The sequence below is a fragment of the Carassius gibelio genome, chromosome B21 (genome assembly GCF_023724105.1).
Source record: "Carassius gibelio isolate Cgi1373 ecotype wild population from Czech Republic chromosome B21, carGib1.2-hapl.c, whole genome shotgun sequence".
NCBI lineage: Eukaryota > Metazoa > Chordata > Actinopteri > Cypriniformes > Cyprinidae > Carassius > Carassius gibelio.
This window is the reverse complement of record NC_068416.1, coordinates 24,117,250-24,132,001: the sequence shown is the minus strand read 5'-3', so window position 1 is coordinate 24,132,001 and position 14,752 is coordinate 24,117,250.

Below are 14,752 nucleotides of genomic sequence, written 5' to 3'. Positions count from 1 at the left end.
CAGTGATATTCAATGGGCTCTGAAACACAGACAGCTCCTCATATGAACCTGTGGGAGACAAACAGTAAGAAAGTCATCAATATTTGATATTTAACAACACTGGGCTGTACAGACGTTTAGAGAAGCATATGAAATTTGTTCCATCAAAAAGTGAAAAGAAAAGAATGGCAGATGTAAGCATATGGTGCATCTGAAAATAACACTATAATACAACAACAAATATAAACAAAACAAGTAGATATACAATTTGTGTTCACGTTTTAGAAATGAGACCCAGTGTCTGTGACAGGAGACATATAATAAGTGTAGATCAGATTCCTGTGATATTGTAACAAATATCAGCCACTCTAAATTGTACAACGATGTCTTCCTCATAGAAAAAATGTTAATAACATTTAAACCAAACGGCCATCATACCCTACAGATGCCAAAATGTCATCAGGGTAGTATCTGTGATACCAAAATAATGCATTAACTAATGTATAAACAGTATTAGACACAAAAAATGCCCTAATTAAACTGATAAACACAAATAAGAAACACAATTTATTTAAATGACTAGCAAAAAAAATGTGTTGAGCAACACTGGGACATCTGTTAATATAAATTTTACTGTTTTACGTTGTAAATTAAAAGGATAAAAGGTATTTTTCTTACTGAAATACAAGACAAAATATATGTACTATGTACTACCAACATTTCAACAAGAAATAATTTGGTAATTCACGCTTGTTTCAGAAGTACAAAGAAAAAACTAAATGTGAAATGAAATGTATTGTCTTGTTTAATGTAAAATAATTATATGCTGTATATATTGTGAACGTTACATTGAGTATGTTAACCAATTAACAAGCTTCATTTTTTCAGAAGGCGTTTAGGGTGAATGTGGCTCTTACCTCCGAAGCAAACGCAGGACAAAATGAGCACACAGACCAGAGGCCAGGAGAACTTCATTTTGAATCGTTTAATCACAAATCCAAACTAAGATAGCATAAGCGCTGTCACACTCGCTCACATTAAAACACACCATCAGTCAATACTTCCTTGAATGTCAGTGTGCCCGAAGGTTTATCTCATGTGATCTCCCCCCTCTCTTTCACTTCTGTCTTCTCGTAAAGATGAAGTGTAAACCAACAACACATTTAGGATCTAACTTTACCTAATTCTTCCCATAACTTTCTGTGTAACTCAATGCATGACTGGTTTGATTTGAATTGATTCAGAATAATATAAAAAATTATTAACTATATTTCATAACTGTTACATTTTGCAATTTTCCTCTCATTCTGATGTTGATGAAATTTATATTGCACTACTTTACAATGCAATTCAACACAATGCAAAATCAGCATGACACAATAAATGAATGCAAAGGTAGTTTGCTTATGCAATGATGACATATAGTGTCCACTGTAAAGTTCAACATATCAATTTAACTAATTGACATCCTTAACGTTGACCTCTAAATGCATGCTGGGCACTTCATTATAGACATTATGTTCTTCTGCATGCAGTCTTTGCGTGTTAATGAGGTCTTTGGGCCCTTAACCACTGCTGTCTGCTCTGATGCACCTGTGATGCACAACGAGTGTTTTCCGCTGCTGGTTTCACCACTGCTGTATTTTTTTAAATACAACAGCAGATGCAATTATAGCCTGACCGATACAAGCTAGTCATTAGCCACTGAGATAGAGATACAGTACAACAAATTCTGCATATTCAAGACATCATTGTATTATAACTTTACACATGTGCATGTATAGAAATTCATTCCAATACTTTTTCCTCAAACTGACACTTATTCCACAAGACCTTCCAGATCTGAGCTCATTATGAGCGCTAAATTATGTGAAAGATTATACCTCAGCTTCATCCATTTGATACGGCAGGGAATCTACTCACAGGGTACTTTGCCAGGAAGTGGTCAAGACAACGTTTTGATAAACAGGAAGTCCTTCAATGACTGTGTGGGCTTGTGGTTATCTATCTCAAACTAGTCTATTGAAGAAAGCTGTAGGGTTGTAAGCTCTAAGTTTCATTTGTTTCCAGTTGTTTCCTGTTTTCAGTTAGATTTTCTGACCAAGAGGCGAATTTGATCAAAATACAGTTAAAAGAGTAATATTGTGAAATATTATTATAATTTAAAGTAACTTGTTTTCTATTGCAATATATCCTAAAATGTAATTTATTCATGTGATCAAAGCTGAATTTGCAGCATCATTCCTCTTCAGTGTCACATGATCCTTCAGAAATCACTCTAACATGCTGATTTGATGCTCAAGAAACATTATTATTAACAATACTGAAAATAATAATACTTTTTTAAACAATTAGAAGAAGAAAAAAGTTCACCCCTACGAAAGGAAAATATATTTACCAATAAATTTCTTAAAATATATTGTAATATATTATTTTCCCTTTTTATTTTCTAATATATTATATATTTGAATACATTGAATAATATATTGAATATAAATATATTATATAATATAATGCAAAATATACAAATGATTGCCACTTTCAATATAATGCAATATATTGAAAAAATATATATATTAAATCCCATATATAAGAATATATGCCTAATATATTACATGATATTTTCCAATATACTGCAATATATTTTTGTTTCATGAGGGCAGGGTATTTTTACGCACCCTGGAAAACAATATAAACCATATAAATATGATAATCTTTCAGTAATATGGTATGTATATCTCATGTACCTGATGGCATGAGTGTGACTTTAAACAGCCTTGTATTCTCAGGTGGAGAGAAAGCAGAGGAAATACCCCTTCAGACAAAGCTTAAACAGATCTCAGTCTTCCTTCAAGCACCGGCCAACTAAATTCCCAAGACAACAACGAAAACCTCAAAAACAACTGGAAGAGATTCCCCACCTGCTGTAACTTTTTATCAGATAAAGCAGATAAAATAAGACTCACAGTTTTCTCAGAAACCGCACTCACACTAGAACACATTTCCGCACCTCAAACACTCTCCAACAAACGATTATTCTTTCTTCACCACTCAATAGAGAGTTTTTAATAGACCTCTTAGTAATAACCTCCATCAAGGCTCCTCCCACATTCATTTTCATCGTGGTCCTCCCCTGAATGCATGGAGAAGACTGACACAGAAGAGAACTAATTGTTGAACAAAGTCGTTATTTTTGTTTTGTATTTTCGTAGCTTCGTAACATTACGGTTGAACCACTGATGTCAAATGGACTGTTTTAATGATGTTCTTACTACCTTTCTGGGCCTGGAACATTTCAGTTGCATTGCTGTCTATGGAGGGTCAGAAAGCTCTTGAATTTCATCAAAAATATCTTAATTTGTGTTCCTGAAGATCTTGCTCATTTGGAACAGCATGAAGATGAGTAATTAATGACAAAATTGTAATTTTGGGGTGAACTGCCACATTAATGTTATCGCTTTTGACTTACACATGTCCCAAATTATTATTATTATTATTATTCTTTCTTTCTATTTATTTATTTAGATTTTTTTTTTTTGCCTTATTACACCTGTGATCAAAAATTACTACACTGAAAAACAAAATAGTGTAGAAAAAATGTACACTCAGAAATTGAAGTAGGAGGACTCAAATTATGTTTTCTTCTAAAACATACTCCAATAATCTTTTATTACTTACAACCCTGAAAATAATTTTTTCGAGTGTAGGCTACAAAAAAATCGATTTGTATATTATGTTATGGTATATTTTTACTAAATATTAAATCTCTTTATCATCTTGTTGTCTCTTATTTAGCACAGGGTTTGTATTTCTTCGTGTAACTGAATAATCGTATATGCCTTATCAGAACCTTTGTTTTTTTAATGTATATAGCAAAAATGATCCATAAATGATGCTTTAAAAAAAAAATGTGCACAAGCACAGAAAATCACCAATCAGCTCCCAAAATTAATTATATAGCATAATGAGGGATTTACAATCAGTTTTTAACCAGAAACACAATTGGGTAAAGTACAAGTAATAGGGTTAAATTTGACTGGAGATCTAAACAGTACTGAATCTGAAATATCTCTTATTCATTTCACATCCTAACATTTTCAATTAGAATGAATCCTAAAACATAATTTTAGGATTTTAAGTTTTCAGTGCAATTATTGCATGTTTATGAGCATTAAATCAGCTTTTCCTGCCATGTACACCTCATATCCTAAGATTATTATGACCTTTCCACGTTTTCTAAAGCTTGGGCTTCCTGCGAGAAGATGGCAACAGCATCCTGACATGAAATCATCGATGCAGCACCACACAGTGCTTCACCTGACAGCACGAGAGCAGGAGAAGACGATGATCTCATCTTCAAGTCAAGAGCCTTCATACAGCCCTGTGCACCTGCTCTTACCCGGTCTCCTAGCAACCAGAGCGCCAGAGACAGAGATTGATTCTTCAGCCGCTTTACGAGTATTGTGTGTCTGATCATGGCAGTTAAATGTTTGCTAATTGAATTGTGTTTTTTTTTTTTTTTTTGGAGCACTTTCGAGGCTGACGCCATGTTTGAGCTCGCATCTCACAGCTCGAGCGCTATACTAAAATCATCCTCACAGGCATTTTAGCCAAGACTGTTTAATTCAATTCACTTCCATTCTGAGAGGCCGTATTGATATAATGAACGATCATACGTTATTATAACACTCACAGATTCTTTCACTGATTTTCTTACACTTGCCAAGATTCTGGTTACAGAGATGAGCATATTTATAAATACACAATGGCCAAGATAATGTAATTAATAAAACACATAAAAATGAAGCAAAACATAGACATCCATGTTCTTGAATATGAAATCAAACAGATCCTATTGATTTGGTATTATTGTATACAATTCATTATTTTTGCATTGTAAAGAATTACATTTAGTTTCCAGTCTTTTCCTCAAATTACATCAAGAAATATAAGTCTCCATTAATTTATAGTCTTTAAAATCATGAAATCCAAAGTGAGTCTATTTACTTTTCATACACATTCATGTCAGCGTTATTTTAAAATCATCTGATATACTACTACAGTTTTTTCTTAATATTTTGAATTTGTTTTATTTTTAGATTTTGTTTTCATTTTAATTTTAGCTAAAGATTTAATTTTGTTGTCTTTTTTCATCTTTTTTAATAAATTTTTTATTTTTATATATTTCTATAAATGTATTTGTACACAATTCAAATGTGTGTTCTTATATATATAAAAAAAAAATATATATATATATATATATATATATATATATATATATATATATATATATATATATATATATATATATATATATATATATATATATATATATATATAAATATATATATATACATATATATATATAAAATGATGAATTTAAACAAAAAAACAATAAATAAATAAAAAATATTAATAATAAAAATAATAAGAAAATAATAAATAGCGTTAAAATTATTACTTTCTCTACTGATAATAAAGGCCCTGTGGGAAGGAAAAATATAAATATTTAATTATATTAATCAGCAATATCACAGCCTAACATGTTTTAACTGAATCAAAAGCCAGGGTGCAAATTAAAGTCCCGTGCTACATTATTTCTCAACGAATATTCCCTCCCTCAGAAATACCTCACAATAGCAAAGTTAAATGTGTTGCGAATACTGTTTTATTTTTGAATTATGTAAACGGCTCAAAAGCTGCTGTAAGGTCCCCTGTATGTTTAATTGTTTCACAGTCCTGCTGTTTGAGAACCTGCTGATAAATTATTCACACAACTTTAGGGGGAAATGTCTCCCTTGAAGCTCATTGTATGTAAAAGGAAATCAACTCAGGGAAAGGAAGTGTATTTTCCTTAATTCCCAAAGGGATCCTCCACAGAGATTTTTGTGTCAACACCAAACTTAAATTATTTGGACAACATTAAACCCACTACAGCAGTAAAAATCTAATTTTTTTAAGGAAACATTAGTGATTTTGCCCATGCAAAACTTGTCCCTGTGATGAGGAGTTGTACGTTTCAAACAGGAAGTGAGTACACATACCGTATATATAATTGCTTACGGTCCTTTACAGCACAGGATTGATGTTGCCCTCTGAATGAACTTCCTGCCTCTATAATTCTCACCTTTGAATTGATGAACTCTCTGATATGAATACATTTACTTTCATTTCCCCTCTCGCTCAGTTTCTGTGCTACGGGGCAGAAACAGTAAAGTAAGATGATATTAGATACTAACAAATATCATTAAGTGTGTACACAAACACACACACGTACAAATGTTCCCACATTAGGTGATTTAGATTCCCGCTAAGTACTGCTTTTACTGTCACAACATTAATCACTGTACAGCAACACACACATTATCACAGGACTCTTCTCGTAGTCATGGACACTAATATACAGCAACAAATAACATATACATACAGGAGAAACTGAAGTGGAAGAATATAGTTCTTCATAACAGATTTATGCTTTCATCCTGTTACTTCACACACACACACACACACACAGCTGTTTATGAAGTCCCACAGGTGCAGTGTCTTTTGGGATGCAGTCCTTTGTGAGTTTGATTTTTATCCACCTCAGAAACTCCCACATTCACTCCCAAAAATGAACATTAGTTGAAAATGTTCTCACCCTCAGGCCATTCAAGATGTAGATGAGGTTTTTTTTTGTTTTTTTTTTTAATCAAATTTGGAAAAATGTAGCATTTCATCACTTGTTCACCAGTGGATCCTCTGAAGTGAATGGGTGCCGTCAGAATGAGAGTCCAAACAGCTGATAATAACATCACAATAATCCACAACACTCCAGTCCAATAATTACCATCTTATGAATTGAAAAGTTGTTTGTTTGCAAGAAACATTTTAACTTCAAACCATCGCTTCTGGCCAAAATGTGAGTCTATCATTCATAATTACGTTTCCTCCAGTGAAAAAGCCTTTCTGCTGCTTGTATTTAACTGTTTTGGACTGTAGTTTTTGCCTGTAAATGGTGCTTGATCTGCATATTTCTCTCCTAATTCAGACATTTCTTTAAACTGGAGAAAGCAATATTATGAATAGAGACTTGTGTTTTGTCCAGAATCAATGGTTTGAGGTTAAAAACATCTTAATGATGGATTTGTTTCTTATAAACACACAGGTTTTGACAAGACACAAACTGATGGTCTGGAGTTCTGTGGATTACTTGTGCATTACTGTGTTGTTTTTATCAGCTGTTTGGACTCCCATTCTGACGGCACCCATTCACTGCAGAGGATCCATTGGTGAACAAGTGATGTCATGATACATTTCTCCAAATAGGATGTAAAAACAAACTCATTTGCATCTTGGATGGCCTGAGGGTGAGTACATTTTCAGCAAATTTTCATTTTTGGATAAAGTGAATCATTTCAGCCAAGAGAATGATCAAACTGCCTATTAAACAGTTATTACCATATGAACATCACTATCTTTACATGTGAGAGCCTGATAATGGCTCTACTGCTTTAAGACGCTCACTAGCCACTTGTCTCTCCTGCTTTTGTTATTGATTAAATTCCCTGCCCTTCAGGGGTCTGAATGTGGATAAGATCATAAAACCTTATATTGATTCCCCGTAATGTGGAATTCTATATTGAATCGTGAATTAAATGCGAAATATAATCAGTGAAACAAAAGAGCCTTGTTCTGTCCTGCAGCTGAAAAGAGATTTTAATGTGTAAATGATTTCAAGACAAAGGAGAACAGTGCCCCCTGTTGGTGAATACTATTTCTTTAATATACTATGCTGTGCATATAGTATGTGAATTTTCTGTATGCACATAATGCCTGAATGAAAACCTATTACATTTATTAAAATGTGCAATATACAGCAAAACACACTGCATGGCTTACTGTCTCCCACAATACATTGCAGCTGACCTTTTATTTCCATTGTGATAAATGGACCAGAAGTAATAAAAACTATTTTTATAATCTCGTTTTTGTCTTATTATGTAATTGATCTGCCAGCATTTAAACAAAAAATAGATTATACATGTAAAAAACAGTACTTCATTTTATTATATAGTTATTTTTTAGAGTAACATTCAGTTGTTTTATAAAAAAGTATATTATGCTCATTCCTTTATTAAAAATACAGTAAAAGAGAAATAATGTGAAATATTATTACAATAAAAAAAAATGTTTTCTATTTGAAAATGTAAATAAATGTAATTTATTCCTGTGACTCAAGCTGAGTTTTTAGCATCATTACTTTAGTCTTCAGTGTCACATGATCCTTCATAAATCATTCTAATATTCTGATATACTGCTTTTGAAACATTTCTTATTATTATTAATGATGAAAACAGTTGTGCTGATTAATTAATTAATTATTATTTTTATGATTATTATTATTATTTTGTGGAAACCATGTTACACTTTTTACAGGGTTTTTGAATAAAAGAAAAGCATTTACAGAACATTTTTGTAACAATTGTCACATTTGATCACTTTCTTAAATCTTTGATGAATAAAATTGATAATTTCTTTAAAAAATAATAATAAATTGCTAGCATTTTAAGTAGCTATGTCCAACTCACAAACAACACTGTTCTGTACTGGGTTGATTATATTCTGCCTACTATAAATATCAATTACAATATCATTACAGCAGGAATTACTCTCAGAAAAATAAATCTGAAGTAAAATATCTTAAAATGTTCCATTCCAATCTAACAGTAACATTGCATCACACTGTGAGATGCAGTGATCTAAACCAGCTTCAAACAGCAGCACTTAACTAAACTATGCTTCTGAGAACATTAGTGACTCCTGATGTAAATGAATCAGTGAAGTGTTTCTCTTTTTCAGTTCACTGAAACAAACTGTCCAAACAAACCGACTCACTGAAATGAATCATACTTCTCAGCACGAGCCAAGTGTTCTTCATCGATGCGTAACAGACAATAAAAATAATGGCTGAATCTTTTCTGCGGCACATGATGGAGCAGGATGTCTAAAATCCCTCCTGCAGAAATTGAAGTGTAATGGCCGGATATCTGTCTCAGAGACACGCTCGCTAACCTCCGTCCTGCTGCGCCTCAGCAAAGACCTCCTCATCAAAAACACTTTACCCACAGTTCCCTGCAGGGTGTGTGAAGTTTATTCTGTGATCTGAGACACAACAACAACCACAACAACAAAAAAACCTTACTGAACTGTACTTTCGTAAAGAAAAAAAAAATCAATACAGCTTCTGCCCTTTGCCATAGATGTGGGCCACTGCAGAGTTGCTACAAGTTTTTTATATATATATATATATAGTTATTGTTTTAACAGTGAAAATCGCATTGCATACAATAAATAAATTTACAATATGGTTCCATTTGCTAACTATAGTTTACATGCACTAGAATTAAAAACATTAAAGGATCTATTAATCTTCAGTCAGTGCTAATTTTTTACATTTACTAATGCATCATTAAAATCCAAAGTTGCATCTGTTATAATATTTAATGCACTAACATGAACCAACAAGAATCATATTTATATTAACTAACATAAAAAAATAAATACTGCATCAAATGTTGTTGCTCACTTAATATTAGCTAAAGCATTAATCCATGTTAACTAACTGAACATTACTGTAAATTGTTACCAATAAATGTGTGAAAAAGTCTTTAAAGTTGTAAAAGCAAGTAAAATCTTTTTTTAAATAATTATTTTCTTATATTTTATATAGATAGTGATATTTAATTTCAATGCAGTACCCATGTACTCCACACCTTATCAGGGTTTTTTTTAGGAAAATACTGTTCCCAGATGATACAGCAAAACACTGGCTATTTTACAGTTATTTACCCTAGAGAATACAGCAAGGGTTAACAGTGCAGGCACTGTTAACTTTATTAGCATTAGTTAATGTAGTAGGTATTATAAATTAAACCTAAACCTTATTTGTAAAGTTTTACCAAATAAACGTATCCTTAAAGCCAGGCATAAAAATATTCCAAATTTATTTAAATCTATTTTAAAATATTTTGAATATTTTATATAGATATTAATATTTAATTTCACTGTAACACCTATATTTTAAACACTGTTTTTTTTTTTTGTTTTTTTTTTTTACTAAATCCAAATATTTGTATTCAAATATTTAGGTTAACACTTACATCATTAACATACAGTAAGCATGATGAACTAACAATAAACAACAAATTTACAGCTTAATGTACATTTATAAATATACTTCTGCTCGCTGCTAATTCATGTTTGTTCATTAAACATGAACTTATTATACAACTTTAATGCTAAAAAAGCATTAGCATACGGAGAAATTAACATTCTAGAGACTAACCTAGAAAATAAATGTTGTAAATCTACAGTTCATTGTAATTTCATGATACCTAATGCCTTAATTAATGTTAATAAATGAAACCCTGTATTAAGTGTCTAAATCAAAACAGGATGAATGTTACAATGAAAAAACACAAATTTCTCGGGAAATATCATTTGCTAGCAGCCGATTTACTCCTCAATTCCTCTGGGGACTAAAAAGTTGTGGGGGGGGGGGGGTTACTTTGGGAGCCTCTGAACCATAGCCAACTACAAAAAATGGTAAAATGTACTCTACTAAAATAGACATCCAGGTATTTTTGGGGAGTGTACAGTATATTCAGGTGAGGACAAAGTCTTTTCAAGGGGACAACGTAAAAGTTGTGTGTGTGTGTTTTGAAGTTAGACTGAATAAAACAAACTTTGGAGGCCAAAGACAAACATGGCTACAAGGTTGGCTTTGATTAAGCTGACCGTGTGTTTGTGCTTGTGTGTGTGTGTGTGTGTGTGTGTGTCCCGTGTGCCCTACTCCAGGGTCAAACATACACATAGATTAATTTATTCAAAAGGCATATTAACGAAATCTCTCCTGAGTTAAAGGTGCCCTTGTAACTGGGTTTACAGGGACCTTCTGCCTGCAATAAATCACTCCAAAAACATCCATAATCTAAAAACAATTATCAGCAAGATAAATCTGCTGCCGTTGAAAACTTTGGGTCATATTTCATCAGAGGAAATTGGCAGCTCAAACCATAGGGAAACAAACTTGTTTAGCGGCACATATCTGATTTCGTTCATCGACCATTCCTTATTTTGTCTCCCTCTCGATCTTTCACTTTCCACTCTTTTCTTATCATCACTAAATCACTGGTAATGATGCTCCTGTGCAATTTCCTAGATTTTCCCTCACTCTCACATCTATCTCACTTGAATACTAACACGTTCATTTAAATACTCATCACCTTCATCTCTCTGCTTAAAATGCCTCTCTTTATTCCTCATTGGTTTCACAGATTGACATTCAGGTAAAGTATAAGAGACGAGGGCTGGTTGGGACGATTTTCATTCTTTTTTTAATCTCTTGCTGAATAATCATTAAAGAAATAGTTCACACAAAAATGAAAATATGGTGATCATTTACTCACCCTCAGGCCATCCAAGTAGATGTGTTTGTTTATTAAAGTTAGAGAAAATTATAGCAAAACTTCACTTTTTAAGCAATGGATCCTCTGCAGTGAATGGGTGCCGTCAGAATGAGAGTCTAAATAGCTGGTAAAAACATCACAATAATCCACAAGTAATCCTCCCCAGTCCAGTTCATCAATTAACATCTTTGTTCATTTTAATCAATTATGTTGTCTTGCATATCAAGGACATTAATTGTGTTTTGACAGCCGTATATGTAAATTGGTCAAATCCTATTTTACTCCAGTTAGTAAAATGAATGTGCATTAGGTCAGATTTGTGTTTGTTTCTGTGCTTTGTTAATAAATTAAGTGCAAATGTCAGTCGTTTGGCAGGAAAGCTTTAATATGCAGGTGCTGCAAAGGTATAAAGCCACATTCAGCCCTAAATAACTCTGTCAAAATGATCAGAGAGCAACGAGGAAAGAGAGACAGTGTGTCTGCGAGTGCGTAGGTGTTTTAGGCAGACGAGAAGAGACAGCAGGTAAAAATTATAATGACAGCGAAACACATCTGAATCATCCTCCACATCACACCCATTCTGTCTCCAGCTCTTTTCCTCCCACACACGCATGCACATGCTCTCTTCACAATGATTCACACACATGCAGGATCACAATTTTACAGTCCAGACTTTGCAATGATACAATACACTGCTGCAAACTTCTTAGATGGTAAAAAATAGATACATTAAGATTAAACAAAAAAAAAAAAAATGTCCATAGAGAGTTAATGTGATGAACTACAGTAGAGCTGTCTGTGGTTACTCTAAGTCACCTGTTTGAACTAAAAATGATGAAAAAAGGTGAAGTTAGTTTTGAGTAAATGATCAGCACAGCATTCAGAAACTCCAAACACACAACAAAACATCAATGCGCCTAATGGTTTTCTGGAGCGAGAAAAGTCAGTGTATGGATTCTTACACTAACAGCGCCACCATGTGTACAAAACCTGCCACACCATTCACAGCACTAGAACTGCTTACGTTTATTTAATAAAATGAATAAATATCTGCATTCAGCCTTTTTACATATTCGTCCCTTCAGAATTAAAAATTTAAGAGAACTTATACATTTGACTGTTTGCTTTACAGTGTGAATGAATAATTGAATGGTTTATGATCATTACTAAAACTATTTAAAAAAAATGTTTGTTAATTGAAATAGATGTGAAATAAAACAAAACATAAGTATTATTATTATTCTATGAATATTTTATACTAAGTGAAAAAAAAATTAACTGAAAGTTTAAGCACTAAAATTAAAAACAGGAAATCAATAAAAACAAAAACAGAAATGAAAATTCATTAAGTGTTACAATATTTTCTAATAATAAAAATGGCAAATACACATAACAAATTAATAATATTAATAATAATAGTAATAAAGTAAAATAAAATAAATATTTGAAATAAATGAAAATTAATAAATGAACATTTGGATAAATGAAGAAGAAATTATCATATATTCTATTTTATGATATTATTTTCTAACTATACCCAAATTCTGTATTATTTATGATCATTATTACTTATTGTATTTAGTTGTGTTTGATGCTAGGTTTAATTAACACAAAGAACAGAAAAAGAAGAAAGAAATTAATTGGGGGGGGAAGGAGGCCGAGTTATTTTTTAACTCAAATGCTGGGTTTTTATTGGGTTATTTTTTTATATTTTAACCTATGTGCTGGGTAGCTTTTCTGTAACTACATTGCTGGGTCATTTTTAACCTTTAACGCTGGGTTGTTGGTTTTTTGTTGTTGTTGTTGTTGTTGTTTTTCCTCTATTGAGCCTCTTGACGAAACAGTGTTGCCAACTTAGCAATTTTGTTGCTAGATTTTGCAACTTTTCAGACTACCCTGGCAACTTTTTTTCAAAAAGCACCTAGCAACAAATTTAACTCTTTAAAAAAAAAAATTCTAAATTACACAAAAAGAGGAAACCACTGAACAGCCAGCCAGCAAAGCAGCACATCAACCTGGAGAGAGCTGGAGACAGATGCTTAACAGAACAAACTTCAATTGTGCATTAAGTTTCCAAATGGTCAATAATATATGTGAATTTATGATACAGCTTGTTATTAACTTGTATACTGTATACAGTGGGACTCGAAAGTTTGGGCACCCCTTGCAGAATCTGTGAAAATGAGTAATTTTCAAAAAATAAGAGAGATCATACTAAATGCATGTTATTTATTATTTAATACTGTCCTGAGTAAGATATTGTACATAAAATATATTAACATTTAGTCCAAGTTTAGTAACATTTAGAAAACTTTTGGAATTTGAAGATCAAGGTAAATTGTACTTATTTGTGTACCAGGAAACATACAAGTATCTTCTGTTGCTTACGAAGGGCAGAACTAAATGGAAAAAATATATATTTCAAAAAAATAAGACAAATTTGGCCATCTTCTTACAGCTCTTAATGCATCTTGTTTCCTTCTGGAGCATCAGTGAATGTTTGAATCTTTTTAAATAGTTGTGTTTGAGTCCCTCAAATGTCCTCAGTCTGAAAAGATGTATCTCAAAATCATAAAGTCACTGCTGGAAAGGGTTCAAATATGCAAAGATGCTGGAAAACTGAAGAATCTGCAGGAGCTTAAAGATTTTTCTGAAGAACGCTGCTCAGTTTAACTGTTCAGAATAAACAAGGGACTCATGCACAACCATCACAAAACAGAAAGACAGTTGAGGATCATCAGGTAACAGAACACAGTACTAAGAACCAAGGGTTCCCAAACTTTTGAGTGGGGTTATTTTAATAATTTCAGCATTTTTTTTATCTTGTGGACTAAATGTTAAAATCTTTTATGTACAATATCTTACTCAGGACAGTACTAAATAAAATATAACATGCATTTAGTATGATCTCTCTTATTTTTTGAAAATTACTCACATTTCCACAGATTCTGCAAAGGGTGACCAAACTTTCAAGTCCCACTGTATATAATTGTTGTTAGGGGTGCTCCGATCACGATCGGCCGATCGTTAATGCGCATCTCGTCAGTAAAGCCGGTTTTCTAATCAGCAGTTAATTCCATCAGGTGCGTGATTTCACATAGAGCAGCTGTTACTACACAGAGCCGTTGTTAACTGAGAAGATGGGCCAATAAACGCTGAAAATTAACGTGATTTGCGCATCTTCTCTATTAACAATGGCTCTGTGTAGTAGCAGCTGCTCTATGTGAAATCACGCACCTGATGGAATTAACCGCTGATTAGAAAACCGGCTTTACTGAGGAGATACGCATAACGATCGGCCGATCGTGATCGGAGCACCTCTA